Source organism: Conger conger, chromosome 7 (genome assembly GCF_963514075.1).
Source record: "Conger conger chromosome 7, fConCon1.1, whole genome shotgun sequence".
NCBI lineage: Eukaryota > Metazoa > Chordata > Actinopteri > Anguilliformes > Congridae > Conger > Conger conger.
The window spans coordinates 9706611-9731894 of record NC_083766.1 but is presented as its reverse complement, the minus strand read 5'-3'; the positions used below and the strand labels follow the sequence as shown (position 1 = coordinate 9731894).

Sequence of the window (25284 nt, the reverse complement as noted above, 5' to 3'; positions counted from 1 at the left end):
TGCGACTAAACTGAAAGGCTCTTCGGGGTCGGGTTCTGTAGGTAAAATATTACACCGTGTTTTCGAGGCGATGATACCCCACAATTTCTGACTGTAATTTCACTTTCCCTGCACTTACCTGTTTTCCTACCTGCTACGTGTGCTGTTGGACAAAACAATTCCAAAAACTTCTGAGGACCTTAATATTTTCAATTGGGCTCATTTGCATTGCAAAGCCAGTCCAATTGCGGCAGTCAGCACAAATGGTCAAACGGTCAAATGGTCAAAAGTTTATATGGGTCCAAATTTCTTTGTCCTCTTGGCTAGTGAATATTAATGAGGCTGCTTCTCGTCCAACCTTGCTCTCACCTCACTTCTCCCCACCTTCACTCTCCCGCTGAGCATCATGGTAAATGGTAAATGGTTGGCATTTATATAGCGCCTTTATCCAAAGCGCTGTACAATTGATGCTTCTCCATTCACCCATTCATACACACACTCACACACCGACAGCGATTGGCTGCCATGCAAGGCCCCGACCAGCTCGTCAGGAGCATTTGGGGGTTAGGTGTCTTGCTCAGGGACACTTCGAAACAGCCCGGGCGGGGGATCGAACCGGCAACCCTCCGACTGCCAGACGACTGCTCTTACTGCCTGAGCCAATGAGACGACTGCTCTCACTGCCTGAGCCAATGAGACGACTGCTCTCACTGCCTGAGCCAATGAGACGACTGCTCTCACTGCCTGAGCCAATGAGACGACTGCTCTCACTGCCTGAGCCAATGAGACGACTGCTCTCACTGCCTGAGCCAATGAGACGACTGCTCTCACTGCCTGAGCCAATGAGACGACTGCTCTCACTGCCTGAGCCAATGAGACGACTGCTCTTACTGCCTGAGCCAATGAGACGACTGCTCTTACTGCCTGAGCCAATGAGACGACTGCTCTTACTGCCTGAGCCAATGAGACGACTGCTCTTACTGCCTGAGCCAATGAGACGACTGCTCTTACTGCCTGAGCCAATGAGACGACTGCTCTTACTGCCTGAGCCAATGAGACGACTGCTCTTACTGCCTGAGCAGTGGGAATGGGAACCGCCCGGGCCCCCAGAGAGCGGCACAAGCCCGTGGCACCGCAGTGCGGCGCGGAGCGGAGCCGTGTCTGTCTCCGTGTGGCCGAGCGCTGGTGCTGAACGCGGCCCACCCTCGCCCCGGTCACCCTGCATCACTGTCAGCCACCCGCTAATTATGAGGAAACGCCGGGGCTGCATTAGGTAAATGTCACTTCACCACGCCAGTCTGGCTGCCTGCGGCCGGCTCCGGATCGGCCCGGGGTGTCGTTAGCAACACTGAGCGCGTCAGAGGAAGAGGAGGAGGAGGAGGAAGAGGCGCTCGCCCTTCCCTGCTGTCTCGCTGCGTCTGGCCCCAACACATCGCGTGTCGGGAGAAATGAGACCACACGGTTAACGGGAGGAGACCAGGCTAGCCTTTCTATCTGCTGCTTTTCCATGCTGTGGTGCAGATCCACATCTGGATACGAGGGCCCTGATATGGACTACTGCGAGGTGCCCCCCCCCAGACGTGTGCAGGCGACACACATAGAAAGGCACTCTGTTTCCCTCGCAGTCGCACTAAATAAAGCTTTTCCGCGACCTTTGACCTGCACTTGTACAGTATGCCCTCTGTGGCGCTGGAATTAGCGCTTTGGAGCGGCGCGTTGTGGCAGTTTCAGAATGATCTGCCGTGTGTGAGGAGGGGCGGGGAAGCTGAGTTTATTGTGCGCGACTGAGGGGCCGACTGCGGCTATAACCCCCTTCCGTGCCGTTCCTCTGCTGGAGGTTTTTCCTCCAGACAGAAATGTGACCAGGGCACAAAACCTTTCTGAGTGTGCTGTCCAGTAATCATCGTGGATGAATGACAGGAACGTCATTGGATTTGAATCGGTATCACGTGACCAGCATTGGGTCCAGTGTCCTGGATACAGAGATGCCACCGACTACTTGCCACTCCCATGTCAGGGTGAGAGTCATTATTGGCATTTTGGCTGACGCTCTTATCCAGAGCGACGTACAGTTGATTAGACTAAGCAGGAGACAATCCTCCCCTGGAGCAATGCAGGGTTAAGGGCCTTGCTCAAGGGCCCAACGACTGTGCGGATCTTATTGTGGCTACACCGGGATTAGAGCCACCAACCTTGTGTGTCCCAGTCATGTACCTTAACCACTACGCTACAGGCCGCCCACCTGATTGGCGGTTTCTGACTCTGATGGCTTGATGGCACTGCCGTTGACACTCCCCTTTTTGCCTTCTGGCACATTCCTCAGAACACACAGAACACTGTCTTGCTACACAATGTTATCCTTTTGTTCTCACGGACACTGAAGTGATAATAAAAAATTTAAGCAGCAGATAATGTTTAGTGCAGGACCCCATTTTAGGTTGCTCGATTTCAGGATGGGGTCGCCTGAAAATCTTTAAACAGATAAAATATAATTTGTGTCTCTTTGAAATATGTGAATGTGGGCCACTACATGATTAACATTACAACAACCCTTCTATAATAAAGCAATGAGGCAGGAGAGGTTGTGCTATATTTCCAGTGTAGTCGTACAAGATGTGTGTAGGTGGGGTGTTGGGGTTGTGTAAGTTTATGAACATTCATTTGGGCTCACATCAGAATAATGTTTGGGAACCCCTGGTTCAGTGTCTCCGCTGACTGGGAGATTGTGTCACAGAGGATGGGTATTCTCCCCGGTCAGAGCTCAGCCATGGCAGCCTTCAGCTCCTGTCCTGTGATTCTGGGCCAGTTTGCTCTAAGGAGTCCCAGTGCCACCGGACATGGCTTTGGCCGTCTCTTCATTTCTGAGAACGGGGCCAGGCAACTTCCTACTGTTGTTTAGCATGAATTCACAGAAATTCAGATTCAGTGTATCCTACAATACACCCTCCTATTATGTTATGTATAAATTTGGCCCCATTCAGTGTTTGGCATCTATTAAAAACCAGTTAACCCTTTTTTTTTCCCAAACATAAAAGCGGTCATAAACTCTGAACATAATAGGAGGGTTAAAAGCGGAACATCAGTCCAGGAATAGGGAGCACGTGGCCATTTGGCTAAGTCATTCTTTCTCCTCTTTCTCTCCACGAGGTCGCCTCGTTAATTGTCGTTGCGGATCGAGTGGCATTTCTTTGATAGTTTTGCTTTATTTGTCATATTGTTCCTCTTCGTGGTAGGGCACGGTAGGCATTTGGCCGCTTGCCCGACGTGTCACTTTGGGCGAGGGCCCTGTCTGTAGCAGTGTGCAGCGGACAGCTGATGGTCTGGGGCGGTACCGCTTCCAGCCGGTCGCTCCGATGTCCCGTCCGCCGGTGACACGCGAGACCGGGGGCGCTTTGGAGCCGTCGGAGGGCAGAGCACCGGATCGTGTACCATCAGCGTCACGTTTCACGCCGGGACGACGAGGGACATCGATCGCCCTCGCCGTTGTGCTGCCGCCTCAAAATGGACGCCGATACGGGCACCGGTTTCCGCCATTACGGCTCCGACCCGCTTGTGTTCGTGCGTGGTTTTTGTGTGCGCATCCATGCTAACGTGTGTACTTGCGTGTGTCTGCGCTCGTGTTCTTTCACGCATTCCTCAGCCTCCAGTGAACAAGGCTCCATATGCGTCTCCTACGTTATGCTTCATTATCCATTATGTTACTTTACATTATCCAGTGTTGCTCATAGCCTTGGCGGTCTTACATCTTGCGCAGTCTGTAATCTTTTGTGCGCTGCTGTACCTCTACTGCAGTAATTAAGGTAGAGTACCGTGCTCATGTGTAGTACAAGAGTGCCTCTTGTTGTCTTGCTCGCCACTCCAAATTGCGTTCCCAGCCATACACAGAGCAGCGCCGCCTTCCACCGTACACATGGCGTCCATTTTGGCCTGAAACCCAGGGCCCTCTGAAATAAATAGATGGGGAAATTAGAAGGAAAGCCAGCTAAAACGCAGAATGCGCGGTCGCTGCCAATTTACTGTTGCCTTTTGTAAAGCGGCCAAATTACACAGTCCCCGAGTTGAAGAAAGGCCTGATTAAACTTTGGTTTTCTGCATCCTTTTGAAGTCTCGATTAGCCCGTGTGCCATTAAATTAGCGATAACATACTACCTAAAAAAAAGAAACCAGGCATTCGCGGTACAACGTGGGTCCATCTTCGTGGTTTTTTTGTTTAATTGACAAAAGAATATATGCCTTTTCTGGATTTTAGCGTGATACAGAAGTAGCGGAGGGTTGTTTAGTCAGGAGAGGGGCGGGTGCGGTATCTCTTGGAGTCTCTTGGGGGAACATTGCAGAAAAGCTGCTTTCCAGTACAGTGTTCCACGGTATAATGAAATATCTCAACCCAAATTTGACATCTCTCCTGAACTCACAGCTTTCCTCGAGCTGTTCTTGTTACTGAGGGTCTCTGGTAGGATGTAGTTTGTAATTAGATACAGATGTTGCCATGGCAGCTCCGCCAGACTCTGTTGTTTTAGCCTATGCAGAGTCCCCCCTACACACGCCCCCCCCTCCACTACTCTGAACTCACTTTGAAACCTTCCCAGAATGCTCTGCCTGCAGTGTGATACGTTCCGAGTCGTGCAGTGCCCATGAGAGGAAGGTAACGTTTTGAAAGAGGCCTAAACTTCTTTTTTGTGTGTAATAATAATATACGGTAAATTACTTTCTAACATATCCATGTAATTCCCTGACTTATTTTTTTAGTAATTGAAGAATTAATTTTATTGTATTAAAGTGGTTATATTAATTTTCTTCGTACAGGTTATGATTGGATTTGAGGGACCAATAGTGTTTTTTTCCTGTGTGTGATATTGTTCTGGCAGGTGCTGCTGTGTCAAAGTTGCCCCCCCCCCCCACATACCTCTCCAAAAATACGTATTTATTGTTATATGATTATGGATTCATGGGCTATTATATCACGGTCTTGGCATTCTTGTAAGTATTGGAAACATTTTGTCATAGAATAGCATTGCAAATCATTCATGTGTCTGAGTAATGGAAAGCATTATCAAAATGAGCACTGTACAGAAATGTAGTAACATGGCAGTATACTGACAAGAACAGGCCAGTTAGCCCATTTAGCTTCGTCATTAGCCATATTAGCGATATGTTTTCTTTTCTTTAGCATAACTGCAATGATAATAATTCTCAAATGTGATATTCCATCAGTGTAGGATGAAAACGTCGCTGCAGTCGATTCTAAAGCGGACACACAAATGAGCAAACCAAGAGGCTTGTGAGGACAGTGTGATGAAATCAGTGTGTGAACGTGACGGGTAGGAACCCACTGAGCGAAGACCTTATTTATTCTCGCAAGGCATCGGTGTTGCATAATTACTTCAATTACATCACATCCTGCCCGGATGGCCGCTGAAGTGCCATTAATCATCCTGCCCTCTCCGGAGAGACCTGAGTCTGATGTCATGGCAGTACGGTGTCAGACTCTCGAGGTGGGTCGGTGTCGACACCTCTTCGTTCTAGGGGGGACGCCCTTCACGTTGTGTGTATGACTGCAGGGGACCGATATCACACGTGTGACCAAACTCATTCTCTCAAACACGGTTGTGACACTTCGGTTGCGTTGGCGAGGCGGGATTGGGGGTTAGTCGGGGAGAGCGGAAGACCCGGTTCTGTCGTAGCTGACGGTAAACAAGATTCTCCCGCTTCGCGTAATGATTAATTTGGCAGCTCCGGGAGCCTGACTGCACGGATAATAAGGCGGGGGTATTTTACGCTTTGGGCTTTCGGGTTCTGTGACAGATTACGGACTCTAAATACGCCCCTGTCTTCAGGACGGTTTAGCAGTCGGCGTTTCCATAATCTAACAATGTTTTCAGGCCCGGCCTCCTGAATATGAGAAGCTTAGCATTATGTGTGATGATTAAATTGTGTTGAATTGTATAGTTTTTGTTGTGTTTTGTACTGTTGAGATAGTTCAGGCGTCGGGAGTGGGAGTTTTGACATCATAATAACATCGGGCTTGTTTGAAGAATGGCGAGGGCTTGAGGGAGAAGCTGTGGCTTTGACTCGGCCGGATATTCCTCAACACCTCCGCTTTGCAGGCTTTTCCAGGAAAAAGATGTTGAAAATTGGTTTGAGGATCAAAGAAAGGCTTGGGGATATGGATATTTTTAACCCGAAAAAAGTATTTCTTTACCCTTAGAAACAAGAAAAAGGGTGTATATCAGTGGTAAAGCATGAGTCTGTTCACAGCAAGTAAAGTCTGTCTTAACGAGGGTTTTATAATATCTTACTAAAATCTTATTAATGTTTTATGTGAAGTAGAAAATAAGATACTGTTTTGTTGACAAGTGAAAGGTTCTTCCCCAATGGTCAAATCTTGAAACAAGTCAAAACCTTCTCACCTCATTGACAAAAGCTTTCTCATATCTAGGAAAGACTAAATATGAGCCTAAAATTTACTTCTTTTTTGCTGGCACACTGCTAAAGGCCGGTTCCGTTGTCATTCTGAAATAAGATGAAATCACCCATTTTTCGGGTCAGAATGGTAGCTGTAGCACCTTATTCCCACTGAATCCAAAAGTGTGGCTCATCTTGAGACAAACAGACAAGGATGAATGAACAAAGATTTATTTCAAAATAAATACTCTGACCGGAGTGCATGACTCCATACTTTATAATCCAGGGTACATTTTAATCTAGTGAAGATGTACGCTATACTCGATGAAGCGAGTCCTCGTGAGTGTGGAATGTGCCGGAGTGGGTGTACGTGCCTCGGAGCGTCAGAAGCGGGATGAACGAGGATCCGTCGGACTCGTCTCGGTGCGACGGGAGGCATATGTGTCTCGTCCGGGGGGAGCGGGGGGGGGGGGGGGGGCTCCGTTCCCTGACCCTGGAAAGGTCTCTCCCTCACCACGGGCGTCCTTCGCCCCTAGCGTGCCGCGTCACACTCCGTTGCGGTCCGCTCGCCGTTCGGCGAGACGGGAAGGAGGTCCCGCGTTCAAATCTGACCCGACCAGGCTAGGGCTTTCATCTTCCATTTTCTATAAAAAAAAACAAGTTGGTGTGATTGAGTCTGTGGGGAAGAGGTGCATGAACCCCATTTTGTATTGCGTTTTACTACTGAGGATCTGGTTAGGATCAATAATATGGCAAGTAACAGAACTAGGGAGGCAGCCTGTACCCTAGTGACAAAGGTACAGGACTGGGACTTGGAAGGTTGGTGGTTCAAACATTTGTCCCTTGCTTTGTCAAAATCAGCTGTCACTTTGGATAAAAGTGTCAGCTAAATAACTCTAATGTAAAATAACTGTCATGTATCAGTGCCAATAATCTTGAGCCTTCCCCTAAATGTGTGATTGTTATACAGAAAGGACACAGAAACTATATTAAAAAAACCTCCAGAAAGTGAACTATCCCTTTAAGCGCCATTTTGAAGTCATGCAGCAGTTAAAGGGATACAGTAGTTTGTTTTCTGTGTGTTGTGGTCAGTGATGGAGTGGCCATTATCTATCTGCAGGTAAAAAAAAACAAAAAAAAGCACAGTTGTGTGTGTGTGTTTATCGTGGGAAGTGGACTGCCGAGGTCTGACATCATTGGATCCGGTTCTTACCGGCCCAGAACGGGTCCGGGGGGGGCGGCTTTGATCAGCTTCAGCGTATTCATGGTGAATGGTTTTCAGCAAAGAATTTTTTAATTAGCTGCACCTTTTATTTTGAATGGATTTCATCTACAATGAGAGATTCCTCCTTTCAGCTCAGGGTTGTGCTTCAGTTGCTGAGGGGTCAAATGCATTTGTTGCTCCGTTAGATAAGGATATGGGTTTTTCGAGAGGAACACTCGTGGCATATATTGCTCATGTACTCCAACCGACAATTTTATTCTTCTGGGGCAATGGGTCATTTTCTTTGCGGCTATGTTATTTTGACATGTAGAGGCGCTTAGCTATTTAAACATTTTCAGTGGCACTGTTTTCCTGCAATGAGGCTAACCGGGGGTTCTGTGTGTTCCGGTTTTGCTTCTTCTAGCCCCCTGCCTTTGGGAAAACTAGAGTGAGAACTGCACTTCTTTTTTGCAGACCCTAATACACCTGATTAGTGTATTCCAGCACCAGAGATTGCCTCTGATATCAAACACATGGTAGCGTTTATGAAAGGCGGTTCAAAATGAAACCGGGAGGATCAAGCGTTTTAATGTTAAAACCGTGTTTTTATTTTCTCTTTGAAAAGGGAGGATTTTAGCTTTGAGAGGAAGGGTTGGGGGTGGCAGGGGGGGTGGGGGGGCGGTGCAGGGCATGCTGTGGGAACATTCTTGAAGAAGTGCTTCCGTGGCTGTCACAGGACACAGGTAATAGGTAATACCCTCAGCGACTGGGGGTGGTGGTGGGGGGGTTGGTCAGTTCACTCGGTCACAAAGGCCCATTCAGTGGGTTTTCAGAGCCTGCCGCACCTGGGCGCACCATCAAGGGTGGGGGGGGCGGGGGACTTTGATAATTGGGGGTTTGAATTCTTTAAGGGTGGTAGTTGTGCCATGACACTTCCAAAGGCCTGAATCATCCATTTCACTTGAACAATGCATCTTTGTTTCTATTGAAATGAGTATTTTATATGTGGAGTAAACAGTGCAGACCGTAAGTATTTGGACAGTGGGGCTATTCTTGTTCTTTTGGCTCTGTACTCCAGCACATTGGATATGAAATGAAATAATGATTACGAGGTTAAAGTACAGACTGTCACCTGTCACCACTTTTTATACAGCCCCCCCCATTTTAGGGGACCAAAATGAATTGGACAGTTTTATATATCCTGTATATGTATATCAGTATTTTACAAAAGCTGAGCCATTTAAGCGATTATTACTGTTAAGCCGTGCGGCTTGGTTTGACGGGTTAAAGTTCGGTCGCCTTCCCTCCTCGCTGTAGACGAGAATAAGCCCGGCTTCGTCCGTTTGCTCTTTGTTTTCCTCTCTCTCTCTCTCTCTCTCTCTCTCTCTCTGAGCGATTGAGCGGCTTCCTCGCGAAATGATTTCATCTCGTCTCGCTCTCGCTCTCCGCTGTCTTCACCTCGTTCCGTGGCTCTGCAGTCCGTCAGCGCCAATGGGAAGTGACAGCTTCCGTCCTGGAGGGGCGCTTGGTACAACGACTGCTCGGCCGAGCGGCCCCAAACCCCCCCCCTCTTCCCCGTTCCCCATCCCCTATCTTCCTCCCCAGATCATACCCCCACCCCCACACCGCTGGTCTGAAACCAGCAGAATTCACATCCCCCCCCCCCCTTATCAAAGAGCTAAAGTAAACCAGCAGAAATAAAGGGAACCCCTTGAGAAAGTATGTTTCATATACAGTACGTCATATACACGGCCACAGCCTCTTATAATCATGTTACTTGAGCGCTCTCCATTCGAGGCACGTATAATTAACATACTGTAAACGTGGGTTTTAAAAGATCGTTCCCTGCCACAGAATATCCACAGGTGGGTATCGACATATTTTCCTTTAATTTTATCCACATGCTGTTTTTGGTACAGTGCACTGCTGCCCTGTTTTTAAAAGTGATTTAACAGGTAAACAGTGCGCTAAAAATTCTCTCCCTTTTGCGTAAAGGGGAACGACGTGTAAGAATAACATGGCGAGGGTGAAAGATAATCACGGCGGTCTCCTCTCGCGTTGCCTCCTCTGCCGCAAAACCACCGAAGGGGGGGGGGGGAAAGGGAGGGCCGGGATGAAAGTGTCCGAAGGTCTCGTTAAAATAAATAGCTAATCTCTGGGAGCAGCGAGGTTAACCCCACCGGTTGTTTTAGCTTTGAAGCGGAGGGGCAGTCTTGTTAATTGTCAGAGCCCGGCTTTGGCAAAGGTGGTAACAATTTAACAAGGGCCGTAGAACCGCAGGGGGCCAGTCGCGTATCAGGTGTTCGCAGATGTTGTGCCTGGCTGGCAGGAGAGGGAGGCAGCAGGCGAGCTCTCCAGACCAAGAGGCCCGGCTTAACAACCAATAATTCTTTGTTTGCTCAGCCAATCGGTCCGTAATTGGCTGGGAGGTTAACATAAAAGGTGCTGATTGGACAGCTGGCCCTGGTTGATGCTATTTTTTACTGTATGCTGCCAGACAGACACTCGCTGTCGCGCTGCTAGTGTCCCTCTCCCCCTCTCTGAGGCACAGGTTACAGCTGGCCTTCTGTGCAGCTAACATGAGGACACAGTCCTGTTCTGGTCAGCAGAGGTCACGTCACAAAAACATTTTCTTTTTTAACCTTGGATGCTTTGTCTGGTGTGCCACATTTATTTGTAAACTTTTTGTTCGTTTCGTGTTGTTTTGTCTGAACCCGGTGGTTTTGCCCACTAAGTGTTCCGTGCTGCTCCTCTGGCGGTCACCCCTGGTTTGGTCTCATGCTCTCCAGGTTAAACATTAGCATGTTCTGGCCTCTCCCCCCGACCGGGCCAGTGCTGAGGCAGCAGTCTGAGCGGGGCTGCACGCACTTTTCTCACACAGAGCTGACCAACCGGGCCTCTCACTCTCCTGTTTTGCAATGCGGTATTCCTCTCCTCTACGTTGCCCTCTGCAGCCAAAAACCCACCGCCGCTGTGATTGGAAACTGTTAAAATGACCCCCTGACAACACCAGCCCCCCCCCCCCCAACCCGCACCCACCTCCCACAAAAATAAAAAAAATCATTTAAACATAATTGCTCTTGAATTTCAAACATGCCGAGTCCAGAAACCTCAATGGTTTGTTTACATTGTGCAGAAATCACAGCGCCGTGTGAATAGTCAAGGCTGGGGCGAAACGCTTACAAGGTTTGGACGAGAACGGCGTTTTTAGCCGAGTAATTAGAGGTCGGAGGCTTGAAATGCAATGCTCTCTGTAATTAAACGCACTCATAGGACTTGGCTCCGGCCTTCGATCCCGGTGCGCACGGGTCCTGGAAATGACATTTCTGTTCGGCGTTTCTCAGTTTTCGTGGCCCGACCCGAAAAACAAAAGGCTCGCTCGCGAGGGCCTCGGCGGGTTGTTGCTGGCGAGGCCCTGCCGCGCCTTTCCGTGTCAGTGACCGAGCCGTGTGACCGGGCGCGCTTGTTTGCGTGTGTGGGCGGGGGTGGGCCGGCCCTTCAGGTTTTCACAGTTTGTTTTAGTTCATCGGTTCGAGTGGCCGATCCCAGACCTTGGACTCAATCATCGGGGAGGGGGAGGGGGTGGGGACGTTGGGTGGATGGCTGAATACGGTGAACCCCTGCTCGGTCGGTTGAGGGCCGCTGTGTTAACCCTCCGCGGGGGCCCCCTTTAGCAGCGCTGTGATGTGAGACCCCCAGTGTGCACAGGGCGTGCCATCGTGTCACCGGATGGCTCTTTTCTCTCAATGGCTCATTTCGGTCCTTAATCACCAAAAAATGATTTCCACATGAACTCTGTAAGATATACAGAGATATATTCATAGAATTGCACAATACCAAACAACCTTATTATTATTATTATTATTATTATTATTAACAACAAAATACATTTGTATTATTATAATACAGTCCCACATTGTACATAAGCAACCTACTGAACAATATTAAATGTTAATGTCAGTTTCTGATTGAGACTGACAGCCTGGCTAGGTGCCAGGTTTATGTGAGTGCAGTGCATTAATCATATGTACATACTTGCCACTCTTGGTGCAAACAAGGCTTACTGGACCCTCACTGAGTGACTGTCTGTGCTCACCACACTGTGAAAACAAGAAAAAAATGGGGACAAAATGGAATTTATTAATTGCTTTTCTTCAATTTTGCTATGGAGGTAAGACATGCAGGAGTTTATTCGATCCCGGAAGTGAGTTGCCATCAAATTAAATAAATTGTATTGCTCTGTGCAAATACTGTTTTTCATAGTTATAAAGAATTGTATTTTTTGGGCAGATTCTCTTATTCAGTGCTTCTTACAAGGATAATATATTCGGTACATTTAATATGCCATCCCAATAGAGCATCACAACATGACTGCAAGTCTAAAACTTTTAATAGGAAAGTTAAACAATAATAATATATTGAAATGTAAGCAAAAAAAAAAAAAAAAAAAGAACATCGACAAGCAAATTGCACCATGTAAGACTGAAAGTAGAATCTATAAGAGGCCTATAAAAGCAACATTACCTTAACTCACAGGGGTTCATCAGTGCCAAGAGATTGATAAGAGCAGCATTATGTTACATCATACTGCTATACCTATAGTGGTTAAGGAAACGGCTACATTGCACTGTATGGGAATGGCTTTAAACGTCTGAGTGAGCAGATTCGATGGGTGTGATTTATAGAGTGGCAGTTGTAAGAGATATTCTCTCGAACCACTCCCCTTGGCAGACCTGGGTTACGTTCGTGATTGTTTTGGATTCAATCACTTTTCTATGCTTGATTGGTCTTACTTGGTGCGCTTGAGCCAACCGAGAGGACCAGAAGTTGGGGTTTGCGCGTTTTGAGAGTATTCCTTAGGTTACAATACTTTGGGAAAAGCTCAGTAAAGCGTAGAAAAGTATTTGAATCCGAGACGATTATGTGTTTTACCCCAGGTCTGCTCCCAGGAGAGAGGGCGAACGGGAGGGGAGAGGAGTTGATGGGGTGAAGGGAGAAGAGAAGACTCTTCCCCCCCCTCCGTCCAGGCTGTTATGTGGGATCTGAAAAGCGCACCCATCATCTGTAATCGCATTGATCCCTAAACCTGTTAGCTGAGCAGGCCATGCAGGGGGCTGGATCTGTCTGTGCAATATTAACCTTCTCTCCCCCAGCCTCCCACCTCGGGGATTTGGCGGAGGAGACGTGTCCGAGGAGACGCGTTAATTAGCCCGTTTCCCGGACGTGTCATGAAAACGTCATAAAATAAGACGTATGACCTTGTTAATGTTTGTTTGGTCGGTCTCGTCCTTGGCATTGCGATATAAATAAATGTCCTGTTTGCCTTCTTCCTTCTTTTTCTTGTGCTTTCTGTCTGTGCATCTTCAGTATCGGATAGTCTGGAGTGTGTGTTGTGTGACTGTATAACTATCTCTCTCTCTCTCTCTCTCCTGCATGCCTTCTCATTTCCTTTTTGTCCATCTTCCTCTGTCCCCCCCCGTATGTTCATCTGCCTCTATCCTGTTTCTTCTCACGTCCTCCCTCCGTTTTATCCTCCCACTCTCTTCCTCTTTATCTCTCTTTCCTCCCCTCTTCATCCATCTCTCCTTTTCTCCTCCCCCCATTTCTGCATCTCTTCCATCTCTCGTCTCTCCTCCTCTTTTCTCTCTCCCTCCTTCTCTCTCCCTCCCTCTCTCCCTCTCTCTCTCTCTCTGTCTCTCTCTCTCTCCCTCCCTCCCTCCCTCTCTCTCTCTGCCTCCCTCTCTCTCTCTCTCTCTGCCTCCCTCTCTCTCTCCCTCCGTCCCTGCCTCTCTCTCTCCCTCTCTCTCAGTCCCAGTGGGGGTGTTGTTTATAGAGCATTATAATTTATAACTGAATAGAGTGGATTTAATTTCAGCGCAGAGGCTCGCCAGCAGGGCGCCAGGCTCCAATCAGAGGAATCAGCAGAGCTGCAGGCCCGTCTGAATGGAAAGTATTATCAGCGGCCGCAAACGGACACTGTTTCTCCTTAAACAACTCCCCCGACGCTCGCAGACCCCGGCTTCTCTTTCATTCATCTCTTCTGGTTACCGGCCCCGCCATTGTCCTTCGGCGGCACTTCCGCACATTCCCCGCATCGCTCCCTCTCCTCCGTCTCCGTTCCTCCTTTCTTCCCTTCCTTTTTCCTCTTCCCCCCCCCCCTTCCCTCTCTCTGTGTAGCGTTTCGTTTGTTGTTTTTTTGACTGCTCGTCTGTTTTTATGGTATTGTGTGTTTGTAGTACTGTACAGCCTCGAGGTTTTCATTATTTATTTTGTGTGAGGTCACCTTTTTCGTTCGCGTTTCTGTTATAGATTCTGTACAATCTCTTTTGCCATCTGCGTTGACTTTAATTGTCCTTGTAAATGGTATTTATATAGCGCCTTTATCCAAGCGCTGTACAATTGATGCTTCTCATTCACCCATTCATACACACACTCACACACCAACGGCGATTGGCTGCCATGCAAGGCGCCGACCAGCTCGTCAGGAGCATTTAGGTTAGGTGTCTTGCTCAGGGACACTTCGACACAGCCCGGGCGGGGGATCGAACCGGCAACCCTCCGCCTGCCAGACGACTGCTCTCACTGCCTGAGCCATGTCGCCCTTGTATGAGTAGGAAAAGACGAGAAAGCGGACTGGAACAGTCAGTGCTATCTTTCAGAATGATCTGCAGTTTCTCACCCCTTCCTTTCCTCCCGCGCTCGTACGAACACCCCGGGTTCCTCTCCCCGTGTGTAAATCACGGCTGCACCGTCCCGCTCGTGTGGAAGTCTCGTTTGGTTGGCGGCGACCGTTCTGCGTAGTTCCTCGAGCGTTCGCGGTGAGCTTGGCACCGGCGCGCTCCTTGGCGGCGGTCGCCGTTAAACCCGAGCCCCTTTGTTTCACCGCCGTTAATTCTTTTCCATTTCATTCCCCCCCCCCCCGCCCCCTTGTGTCTTTCTTTGAAATCTTCATATTTGGCTTTGGTCTCCGTCTTTCTTTACCCACCCGTCCCCCCCCGCCCCCCACCACCACCACCCCACCACCAAACCTTTAAGAGTTGAAATTTTCCGCCCATAAATCTTGATTTGCATGTCTGCCCTGCCGGTGACGTTTCTGTGTTGTGTTTTCTTTTTCTTCTCCTCTAAAGTAGTTACGGGGGGGAGCCATCCGTCTGCCTGGCAGGTAGACTGGCTCATCCTTGCATCCCCTGCACCAAGAGTAATGATATTTAAACATAGCGCCATTATCGCGGCTTTGGGGTGGGGGGTGGGGGGGGTGGCACCGCGGCTGTCGCTGGGAAACACTCCGCTGCACACCTCCTCAATCGCACGGAGCTCACACTCTGTTTTTGTTGCGTCCCCTCTTGGACAGAGCCCTGGCCCCTGGCCTCTGCTCAGGAAAGATTTCTCCACCTACTGGGACGCGGTATTCCATTCCCTCACGAACATGATATTTATGCGATGTACATGTGTGGGTTATTGATCTGTTGCCGGGGTGAGGGGGGGTGGGTGGGGGGTCACGGGCCTGGTTTCATTCTCTGGTTTCTGGGTCTTGAACATGATGTCATTAGTTTTGAAAAGGAAGTCATATCTCTTCAGTGGTAGATAACCGTTGGCCACTGTGTGGCCTACTTTTGAGAGCCAGAAGCTGTGCAGATCTGATGAGGAGGTCTAATAGTGTGGCTGTGATAACACTACAGTGACTGCACTGGGAGCCTCGTGCATGTATGATAGGGAAGTCATTGTTTTAACACTTCCTTTCAACATTTCATTTTACTCTGAAATTGCTCAGGTTTGATCACATTATGCACCCAGTTTATTATTATGTTTGGGGTCTATTTGACCCCTTTCAGTGTTTGACATCACTTAAAAACCAGTTAACCTTTTTTAAATTTTGATACTGTATGACTTTTATAATTTTCTAATTTGGTGGGATTAAACATTAACTAAACATAAAACTATGTTTTCAAGTCCTGTACAAACACAAAGGTGTTGTGTGGGGTTATCTTTACCCTCTGTAGCTGTATAAAATGTAAGAACCATTTTTATTTTTGTTTTATTTTGGTGGCACTTTCCTATACAGGTATCAAACTTTCACTTACCTCAGGCTCTAAAATGCGATATTTCTCACAGATTTTTTTTATTTTACGGATAAAAGGTCAGTCATTTGGGAGACAATAAGAATTCAAATTCTTGGACCCCGAACATAAAAACGGCCGTTTGCTGTGAGCACCGTGTCACCGCCAGCGCTTACTCTCGGTGTGGGCCGGCGCTGACGTCCCGGGGACTTCTGGGAGCTCGTTTCTGCGCCGTGATTGATGGCGGTGAGGGGCGTAGGTCGCCCCTGCGAGGGCCTGCAGGTGATTACGGGCCGGGGCCCCTGGTACAGTAATGAATAAGGGCGTTTGACCCCGGCGGAGGAGCGGGGCCCCCGCCAGGGGCCCTTTGATGTGGACGCACCGCCGATGCAGGCGCGCGTGGGCCTGACGAACGGGCGGCCATCTTGCTGAGACGGAGGAAAGCGCTGCTTCTTCAGCCCCACACGCTGACGAACGGGCGGCCATCTTGCAGGGATGGAGGAAAGCTCTGCTTCTTCAGCCCCACACGCTGACGAACGGGCGGCCATGCTGCTTCATTTACAGTAATTAATACCCTGCGCTTACGCGGACCTTCGACGGGAATCTGTTTTCCCTCTTATTTTATGTGCTGGAATGACTGTAGGTCAGAGGGAATGCCTCTTAGCTGATGAAGAAGTACACATGAATGAAGTAAATAAATTGTTACTGTAGATAAATGTGCTTTTTTTTTTTTATTCTAAAAGCCTGTTGGATGTTTTAAAACCACCGTAAGTAAAATGGTTAATGTACAGTGTTTCTCTGTGAAATCCGTGAAAAATGAGGGGCATTTTGGGGGCCATTTTGATTATCCAGTGCCTCTGAGCATTTTTTTAAACGAGGCAGGCTGCGGGATACGGCTCTCTGAGGAGAACCGAGCGGCACGCCACCGTCTCTGTCACGCCAAAAGCGGCGGAAGTGTTCTCTCCTCTCTTTCTCTCTCACTTTTTTACATACCCATTCATCGTCTGTACTTTGTGTCTCTTGAAAGATGGAAACATAAACAGAGTAAAGCCCCTGGCTGCCTTTTAGCGAGTCGTTAAAACGTGTCGGCGAGAGATTCGGAACGAAAATATCTCGACGTCGCTCCCCGTCGCGCCCCAAGCAAGACGTATCGAAAAATAATCCAGTAATCTGGAGTGTCGGACTCTGTTTGTCTCCGAGTAACCTGAGTGTTTGGGGATGAGGCCAGAAGAGAGCAAATCACTTTTTAAAATGTCAGTGCAGTTAATGACCTCCTGGCTCCCCTGCCAGCTATCAAAGGCGTAGCGTTAGCGTTAGCATAGCGGCTAGGGCCTGACCGGGGAAGGAGGGGGGGGGGGGGGCAGTTTGGGCTTTTATTTATAGTTTGTACAGTTTCACTTAAGCCAAGTTTATGAAGTGTGAAGGCTTTCTGCTTCCACGCCGAGGGAGCCCTGCCAGAGACGGGATGGGAAAAATATAGGGTGTCTACCAAACCTGCCACCTCGCCCCCCGATCAACCAAGCCCAGTTTACTCGTATGACCAGCGAGTAATGTGCTGTAATTCCTTTCAACATCAGGCTCCAGCCTTCCGTCTGAGGTCTAGCAGAAGTTGTTATTTAAATGAAGGTTCTGCTTTTTATTGAGGAGTTCTGGTTGAGGCGGGGGGGAAGGGTGGGGGTTGGTGGGGGGATGTTGTAGAGGCTCGTTGGGAGCCCGGAGCCCCTGATTGGAGAGCGTGGAGAGCGTGTGTGATCTGCCTCAGAGATCAAAACGCGCACTTGATGGATGACAGAGAGGAGGCTGGCAGAGGAGGGAGTGCCCTGTTGCTCCCAGCCTTGAATCATTGATCAAGGTCATTCTCAGTTCATTAAATTCTGCTGAGAGACCTCTCTGTTTTAGCCTGTGCGTACACACTGAGACACACAGAGCACACACACACAGCACACACACACACACAGACACACAAACATACATGCGCACACACACTCACTCACTCACCCATGCATACCCAAGCGCACACTCTCACACACACACACACACACACACACACACACACACACACACACACTCACACACACACACACACACACACTTACATTCACACCCCACACACACGTACTTACTCATGCATGCGCATACCCGCACACAAGCACACACCGCAGGCATGCGTGCACAAAGGCACACACTCAGACACGCTTATCCATGCATGCACACGCACGTACACACAGACACACATTTATGCACAAACCACAGGCATGCATATACACACACACACACACACGCGCGCGCGCGCGCACACACACACACACACACACACACACACACACACACACACACACACACACACACTTGACTGGGCATACACATACACATACACGCATGCACGCACTTTGACTGCGTACCACGGCTGAAGCACGCACAGGACACAGCCCTCTCCCCTGCTGTTCAGCCTCACTCATGCGCTAAGCTGTATGGTACTGACAGTTTCTCACAGAAACAGTTTCTTCATCAGACGAAACCCCCCCCCCCCCCCCCCGTTGCATAATAGGAGAACGATCATAGCACACGTCTGAATATTGCATATCCTCGGTCTGTCCTGAGTGCGGGTTCATGAAGCCAATGAGAGAGTGCATTTAGGCCAGCGTAGGAGTGGCACCCGAACACCCTGCTCACCTCGTTTGATCTTGCTAGCAGATGTAACAAACAAGGCCGGCAGACAACCCGTCCCCTGGTTAAACACAAGTGTCGGGTCTGTTTGCCATGCTTATTTTCGCAAGTCACATTCTTCGTGAAATCGGGCCACGGTGGCAGTAGCTTTCCGTCAGAGGAGCCATTTTGTCACTGCCCTGATGGCACCCAGTTATTATTTGTTATTTAGCTGATGCTTTTATCCAAAGCGACTTGATTAGACTAAACAGGGACAAACGAGGCTAAGGGCCTTGCTCAAGGGCCCTGCTCAAGGGCCCAACGGCTGTATGGATGTTATCGTGGCTACCGGGGCTTCAACCACCAAGCCTCCCAGGTCCCAGTCATGTACCTTATCCGGCAATCCCGATGGGGTACATTGTGTCACATCGCTACAGGAGCCGGTAATAGATGGGGTACATTGTGTCACATCGCTACAGGAGCCGGTAATAGCATCACGCTTTCTCCCGAGCTCTCACAGGACGTTCTTCGCCCCCCGTAATCCGGCCCGGTAACGCGTCTCCGGAAGCCGGCGGTGAAAAGCGGTCTCCAGGTTTACACATGACGTGGCACACCTTCTCCCCCATCTGTCCGGGCTCAGGACGGAGGGGGGAAAGCTGGCTGTCATGCGAGGTTAATACAGCCGGGTGCAATTGGGCAAGCGCGGAGCATCTGGCCACCGCCCGAGGAGAGGTGCGGCGTTCGCCCTCCGCACGGACGCGCTCACGCCTGAGAGGGCCCTGCTCACGGCCAGATACCGCCTCGGCTGTAGCGTCTACGCGGCCGCGAGGTCAGGGCGGGTGTCCAGACCTTGTTTCCAGACTATTCCCTTGTCGCGCCTAAGCGACGTTTTTCGACGTCTTGACTCCTCCGTCTTACGAAACCGCCTGGCGTAGGGTGACACGTGACCGTTGGCTTGATGGGCTTGCTTTCATTGGACGGTGTGGGAAAGGCAGCCATTTTGTTTCTGTCCAACCTCTCTTGCATTGCAGCGGACAGTTTGTCGGCACAAACGCGCAGTATGCTTGTGGAATGCTAACGGTGCTAACGGAGTGCCCGCCGCGTGAAGCCGTTGGTGACGTTACGGCCAGCCCCTGTTTCTACTGAAATGGGTGTGTGCTGTGAGGGGGGGCTCTGGTTTAGCAAAACAGTCTGTATGTCTGTCTAGCAAAAAATGTATTGTGTTATGTATTATATATATTATAAGTGGACTGTAGTATTCTGATGTCTATGCACTTTGCATACTGTACTTCCTTATAACATATTCTTTTAGTACGTGCGCTGAAAATACTATTTTTGCTATGGAAAGCTACAGTCCTGTTGAAGTTGGTGTACTAATATTATTAATGTGTGTTATTAACTGTATAGGAAGCTAAAGAGAGGTGATTAAATAGCCCTTTCTAAGTAAAGAATGTGACACTAGTAGTCTTCTACACACTAAATAGCTTTTCTGTCTTCTGTACTCTCACTAGCCTTCCCATTAGGTTGGTACAGCTTGATGTGGGCCAATTGGAATGCATACTGAAGTAATACACAATCTCAGCCAAATAATGTTATACCTTTTTCTGTAAGTATAAGTTTGGTTTGTAATTTATTTTTCAAATATTTGTATTCAAATATTTGCAATAGGTTATTGTCAGACAGGGGAAAGGGAGTCATAGTGTGCTTTTGAATGAGATCCATAAATGAAGTCTACCCTTGAGAGCAAGAGCTTATCAAATGCATCCAACTGAATTCAGCGGAACAAGCCCCTTCACCTCAGAACTGTGTATGCCTGTGTTTCAGTGCAAAGTGCAAAATGCTGATATCATCAGGTGAAAACAAACAGGAGCTTGTAACACGATTGCGACACATGATTACATCTGGAACACAGATTCATGTATGTGTGTACATTTGTCTGTCTTTCCCCCATGGCAGAAAGAGTCACGAATAATGATTTTTTACAAACAGTGTAACCACACTCTCCATGGCAGTTGTCTCCTTTTCAAAACATCAAACCATATGGAACTGATTAAATAAAATCATAATAGATTAATTTGATTGACTAAGATCTTTCCCCCTTATGTGCCATTCTTAAGTTCAGAGGCTAAGTGAATTTAAAAGGTTAAAACTTGACCCAGAACTTGACCCAGAAATAGAAAAACATGAAAAAACAACACTGCCAGCTCACAGGGTGTGCGTCTGGTAATAAGGCCTCGGTGTTTTTGTCACCGTCAATATCATTTTAATGTACTGACAGATGCCTAATTCGCCCGGGGCCGGATCCATCAGCGTTTTCATTTGTTATTAATTCTGTGAAAAGCCCTGAAAAAGCTTTAAACTCTTACGCCGGCCGCGCGGGGCGGGGGGATTACAGCAGCGCTCAAGAAGCGCCCTGTCACGTTATCGGTCACGTTAATTACAGCGCGGCCGGGAGACTCCCGCTCGCCGCTGCAGTCCGCTCCGCGCCCCTCCTGCTACGCTCCCCGTCCGCGTCTTTTCAGACCGCTGCCAGACCCCCGCCAATTCATGTTTGTTTGTTTTTTTTAAAGATATTTTTTAGGCCTTTTTCAGCTTTATTGGACAGTATAGAGAGACAGGAAGAATGGGGGCGAGAGAGAGGGGAAGACATGCGACAAATTGTCAGACGGTCGGATTCGAGCCGTTGACGTCGCGGCTCGCGATGAGCATGCGGTCAGTGCTCTGCAGGCTGCGCCACAGAGACACCCCAGGCAATTCATGTTTTTAAATAGCCGTCTTCCTGGATTTAAACGGGCCGAGAGGCGCATTTTAACACCGAATGCGGGGCGCACAAGTAGATAAGGTGGGCCGAATTGTGAAGACCTATTCACATTTCCGATTTTTTTTTTTTTTTTTTTGCTTACAATATTTTCTGCCGTTAAAGAGACCTGGTTGCTGGGGTGTCTCGGTGGCGCAGCCTGTAGAGCACTGACCGCATGCTCATTGCGAGCCGCGACGTCGGCGGTTCGAATCCGACCGTTCGACATTTGTCGCATGTCTTCCCCTCTCTCTCGCTCCCATTCTTCCTGTCTCTCTATACTATATACTGTCCAATAAAGCTGAAAAAGGCCTAAAAAATATCTTTAAAAAAAAAGAGACCTGGTTGCTGTTTGCGCTCTGCTGAAAGCGTGTCGCTGAGCACTTAACATTATTGATGTTTCTTTACTTCAAACACCTGGGAACACATTTCCTTCTCATTTGTTTTGCGCGGGCAGCTGTGGTGTCGTATTAAAAATTTAAAGAAATGTTATTTGGGTTGATCCTCTAAGCGGATGTGTAATTACTTGGCCGGGGCACTCACACATGGCAAAACGTGGCGCGGGGGCGGTGGGTGGGGGTTTGGGGGGGACGAGATGCTCATGTTTAATTTAGCCGAGGCCAGCGCCCGTTTGGGGACTACAGACACTAAAAGAGTGAAAAGAAAATCAAAATGCCCGCCAAACAGAAGTCCAAAAAATTGTCTGAAAAGCCAGCTGCTTCATTGGAAAGCATTACAGTATATCGCTCTATGAATCCTTTGCCCTGTCGTAACATACACCACATTGCTCCATCACAATGTACTCGTACACGAGCAGTTTCCCGCCTCTTTCATTGTAAGTCGTGTTTTTCATTTGACAAGTTGTAGAGGTTTGTGTTTCCCTTCAAAGCAAAAAAAGAAGGAGACTTTACAGGCCGGGCATGTCCCGTGTGTAGCTGAAGGTTTTGGCATGGCCTCCATGACGCATGGCTCCCAGGCCATTAGAGCAGAGTCTGGGGCTCGTCTCTGTAATCAGGGGAGCTGCTCCTGTCTCTGGTGCCTCTGTGAGGGGAACGCTGCATTACTGCTTCAGTGTTTTCAATAAAAACCACCTCACTGTTCATAAAGCACTTCTGCCATATCAAAGGCGCTGGAGCCAAAGCTACACATAAGCACTGAATGAGGGGGGGGGGGGGGTGTTCGGTTAAAACTGAAATTAATTTCAAATTGCAAAATTAATTTTAAATCGCCTTTTCGCAATACGTGTGATTATTTCCTGTACGACGGTACACAAATAGGCGCGGAGTTGGCCGTCTGTCTCCGAACGCCAGCCGGCTGCACACGGTCCTCCTTCCCGGTGCCGTACTGGGCGTAACGCGCAGTGGCAGTCATGAATATGTGATGGCGTGCACAGGGGAGAGTCGGAAGGCGAGCGGGTAACTGAAGCAGAGAAAACGCAGAGCCGCACCAAACACGTAATGGAATAAATTAACGGCTCCGAGTCGCACACCGGGGACAGTACCCCCCCCCCACCCCACCCCCTCCTGTCCTTTTCACACGTCGCCTCCCGTTAGCACGTTAGCCTTAATTAACGAGGCCGGGGCCAGTGATATTTATATGCACAAGGGCGATGACCCCTTTAACAAAGACAGTGACGCTCTATTCTGTCTGGAAACCTGGCGCGTCGCAAAATGGTCGTCCGTTGAGATTATGCCCTGGCTTTGTTGTTGAGGTTGAAGAGCAACTTTAGTATCAGTTTTAGCGGCTGGTAAAATGCAGATGCAAGTACAGTTGGAATGTCCTGCTTTTATAAAAAAACAATTCTATAAATAAAATTAAATCTGCTGTGGGTATGTAAAACATATTGTACTTCTTCAAAAATTCACTTTCTGCGGCGAGAACATTTCGGAAGTTTGTAAATCTGATCTTCGACGGGCCAAAACAACACATTCCGAAACGTTCCGTGTCCAACTCGTACAATACCCTGAGGGTCTGTCGGGAGATATTGACGATAAGCAGTTTATTTCGTTTCATTTTTTGCCCCCAAAGGATTTCCATAAATACGAACGGGGCGAGCGTGGTCGAGGCGGTCGGTAATGCAGGCCGACACTTCGGCGACGCGAAGCTGACAAACGACGCGTCCGCCGTTAGCTCCGGGTAACGAGAGTAAGGGAAGGGGTAGAAATGTGCGCTTTTCATTTTTAATTTGGACCACGTTATGGTGCTGGAGGAGGATGTGTGCCCGGTCGGAACAGAGGGGCAGTGTTTTGCATGTGCATTATGCAAATGAGGGCGCAGACACAACAAGCCTCCTTGAAAAAAAAAAAAACCCTTTCAGCAAATTAGCGGAAAACCCGGCGCCGCAAACAGCTGTTGCATTTTAATCAGACGTCTGTGGAGACATTTCTTTCCTTTGTGGAGGAGAAAGAAAAAAAAATGTACCCATATTGCCCTGACCCTGTTTTGGTCCCGAGGCTTAACCCCTTGGCGCCCTGTAGATTAATTTTACGTGTCTTAGTGGGGGTGAGAGCGCGGGTAAGAGGTGGGGAGGGCAGGGGGCTCGTCCGGGTTTGTCACCTTAGCCCAGAACACCGATTACAGGCTGTCCCTGGGGAGATTTGGCACACGTGAGATCCGCGCTCTTCCTTCCCATCAGCCCCTGGGCGGGTGCCTCCCTGCGGGTCTGTACCGACATTCCGGCTTTCCCGTTCTCGGAGCGCCGGACACAGGATCCGGAGCCGCTCTCCATCGATTGGCCCGGAGAAGGTCGGGGGTGTCCGTGAACGCTGTGCTTCAGACGTGAGCTTCATAAGGCGCTGAGAGCTCATTTTATGTATATTCCGTTAATGTACAGTGCGGTAGGTCTCCTTTACTGTGTGTGCTATTCTGTGTGAGTGTTTTATGAAGGGATATTGTGGTTACGTGCGACATTCATTTTATGGATCGCATTATTGAATTTCTGCAAGTGTGTTCGTGGTGCTTGTGTGCATGCATGTGTGTGGATTCATGGACTGTCCATATGTGTCTGTGCCTTTGTTTGTAGTCTGGTTGCTGGCAGGGTATATGCGTACGTATATATACTGTATAACTTTGTATGCTGCACAAATGTGATTTTGTGAATGGGCTGGGCCTTACCTTATCTCCGGTTGGTCCTTGAGATCCCGCCGGCAGGTCCCGCCTCCCCTGGCAGGTTTAAGGAGCAGCAGTCGCCGTGGCGATCTCACAGCTGCCCAGAGCCCGCCCTCGCCCCGCTCCCTCTCGACACAGGGGGACGTTTCGCGACTGCACAACCGTCCTAGCGGTGCCCTGCCCGGCCCCAGCTCCTGGGAGATGAGTGAGAGGGTGGAGCGCAGGAGCACGGGGTCGGGTGAGGAGTCACTGGGTCAGCGCGAGGTGTGGTTCCTCCTCCTGACCCGGGGAAGGAGGTCACGGCGCAGGAGGCAGGCTCTGCCTGCGGGCACGCATGACAGGGCGAGAGGGAGCGGGCCGGAGAGGGAGCGGTGGAGTCTGGGTAGCACAGCTGACCTCCGGAGACCCCCCCCCCCCCCCTTCTGTCTCTCTGTATCCCTCGTCAAGACGACATAGAAAATGTTCTTCGCGTTACGCCTTTATATATTTATCAGGAAAGACGCGCTTCTGACGTGGGCGCTGTGTCAGTAGCTCTTCTTGTCTGATATATTCGGCATGTTCTCAGCGCCTCCTGTACTCGCACAGTGTGTAATCTATGGACTGCACTTATCTGCACCGCCACAAGTTTATAATGTCTTAATTGACAGCGCCCATTTCCGCCATTTCACGATCGGTATCTCTGCGTCCCCTGCGCTCTGTCCCAGCGTCACGGTAATGCAGGCGGGGCAGCGACACCCTGGCTGTGTGCAGGAGGAGGAGGAGGAGGAGGAGGAGGAGGAGGAGGAGGAGGAAGAGGAGGAAGAAGAGGTCATGGCAGTTCTTTGTCATGCTCTCAGCAGCTGAGCTGGGAGAGTTTTTACCCACCTTTATCGTGACACAACAATAAAGCTTACAGAACAAAAAACAGAAACGTACAAAAAGAGAACAAAAACGCCAACACAACAACACTAAAAACAACCACACTGGCCCAAAAGACACAGCTCGCCCCCAAGCCTCCGTGCATGTGTGGGGAAATTACATCGACGTAATTTTATGTTTGATAAAATTAATTTAAAAATCACTGTTCGTAATTATTACAATAATATGAATTT

General features: G+C 49.0%; 1 protein-coding gene and 1 long non-coding RNA gene across 2 annotated transcripts in view; one reads left to right on the top strand and one right to left on the bottom strand.

The window, feature by feature from the left end:
- Positions 1-25284, top strand: part of LOC133132874 (BCAS3 microtubule associated cell migration factor-like) — a 288152-nt gene that overhangs the window by 135819 nt on the left and 127049 nt on the right. The window lies entirely within an intron of this gene.
- LOC133132419 (uncharacterized) lies at positions 11265-24301 on the bottom strand. The gene is made up of 3 exons (XR_009709136.1): positions 24200-24301; positions 11621-11685; positions 11265-11380 (listed from the first exon to the last, which is right to left on the bottom strand). It is a non-coding gene; the product is annotated as an uncharacterized LOC133132419 (long non-coding RNA).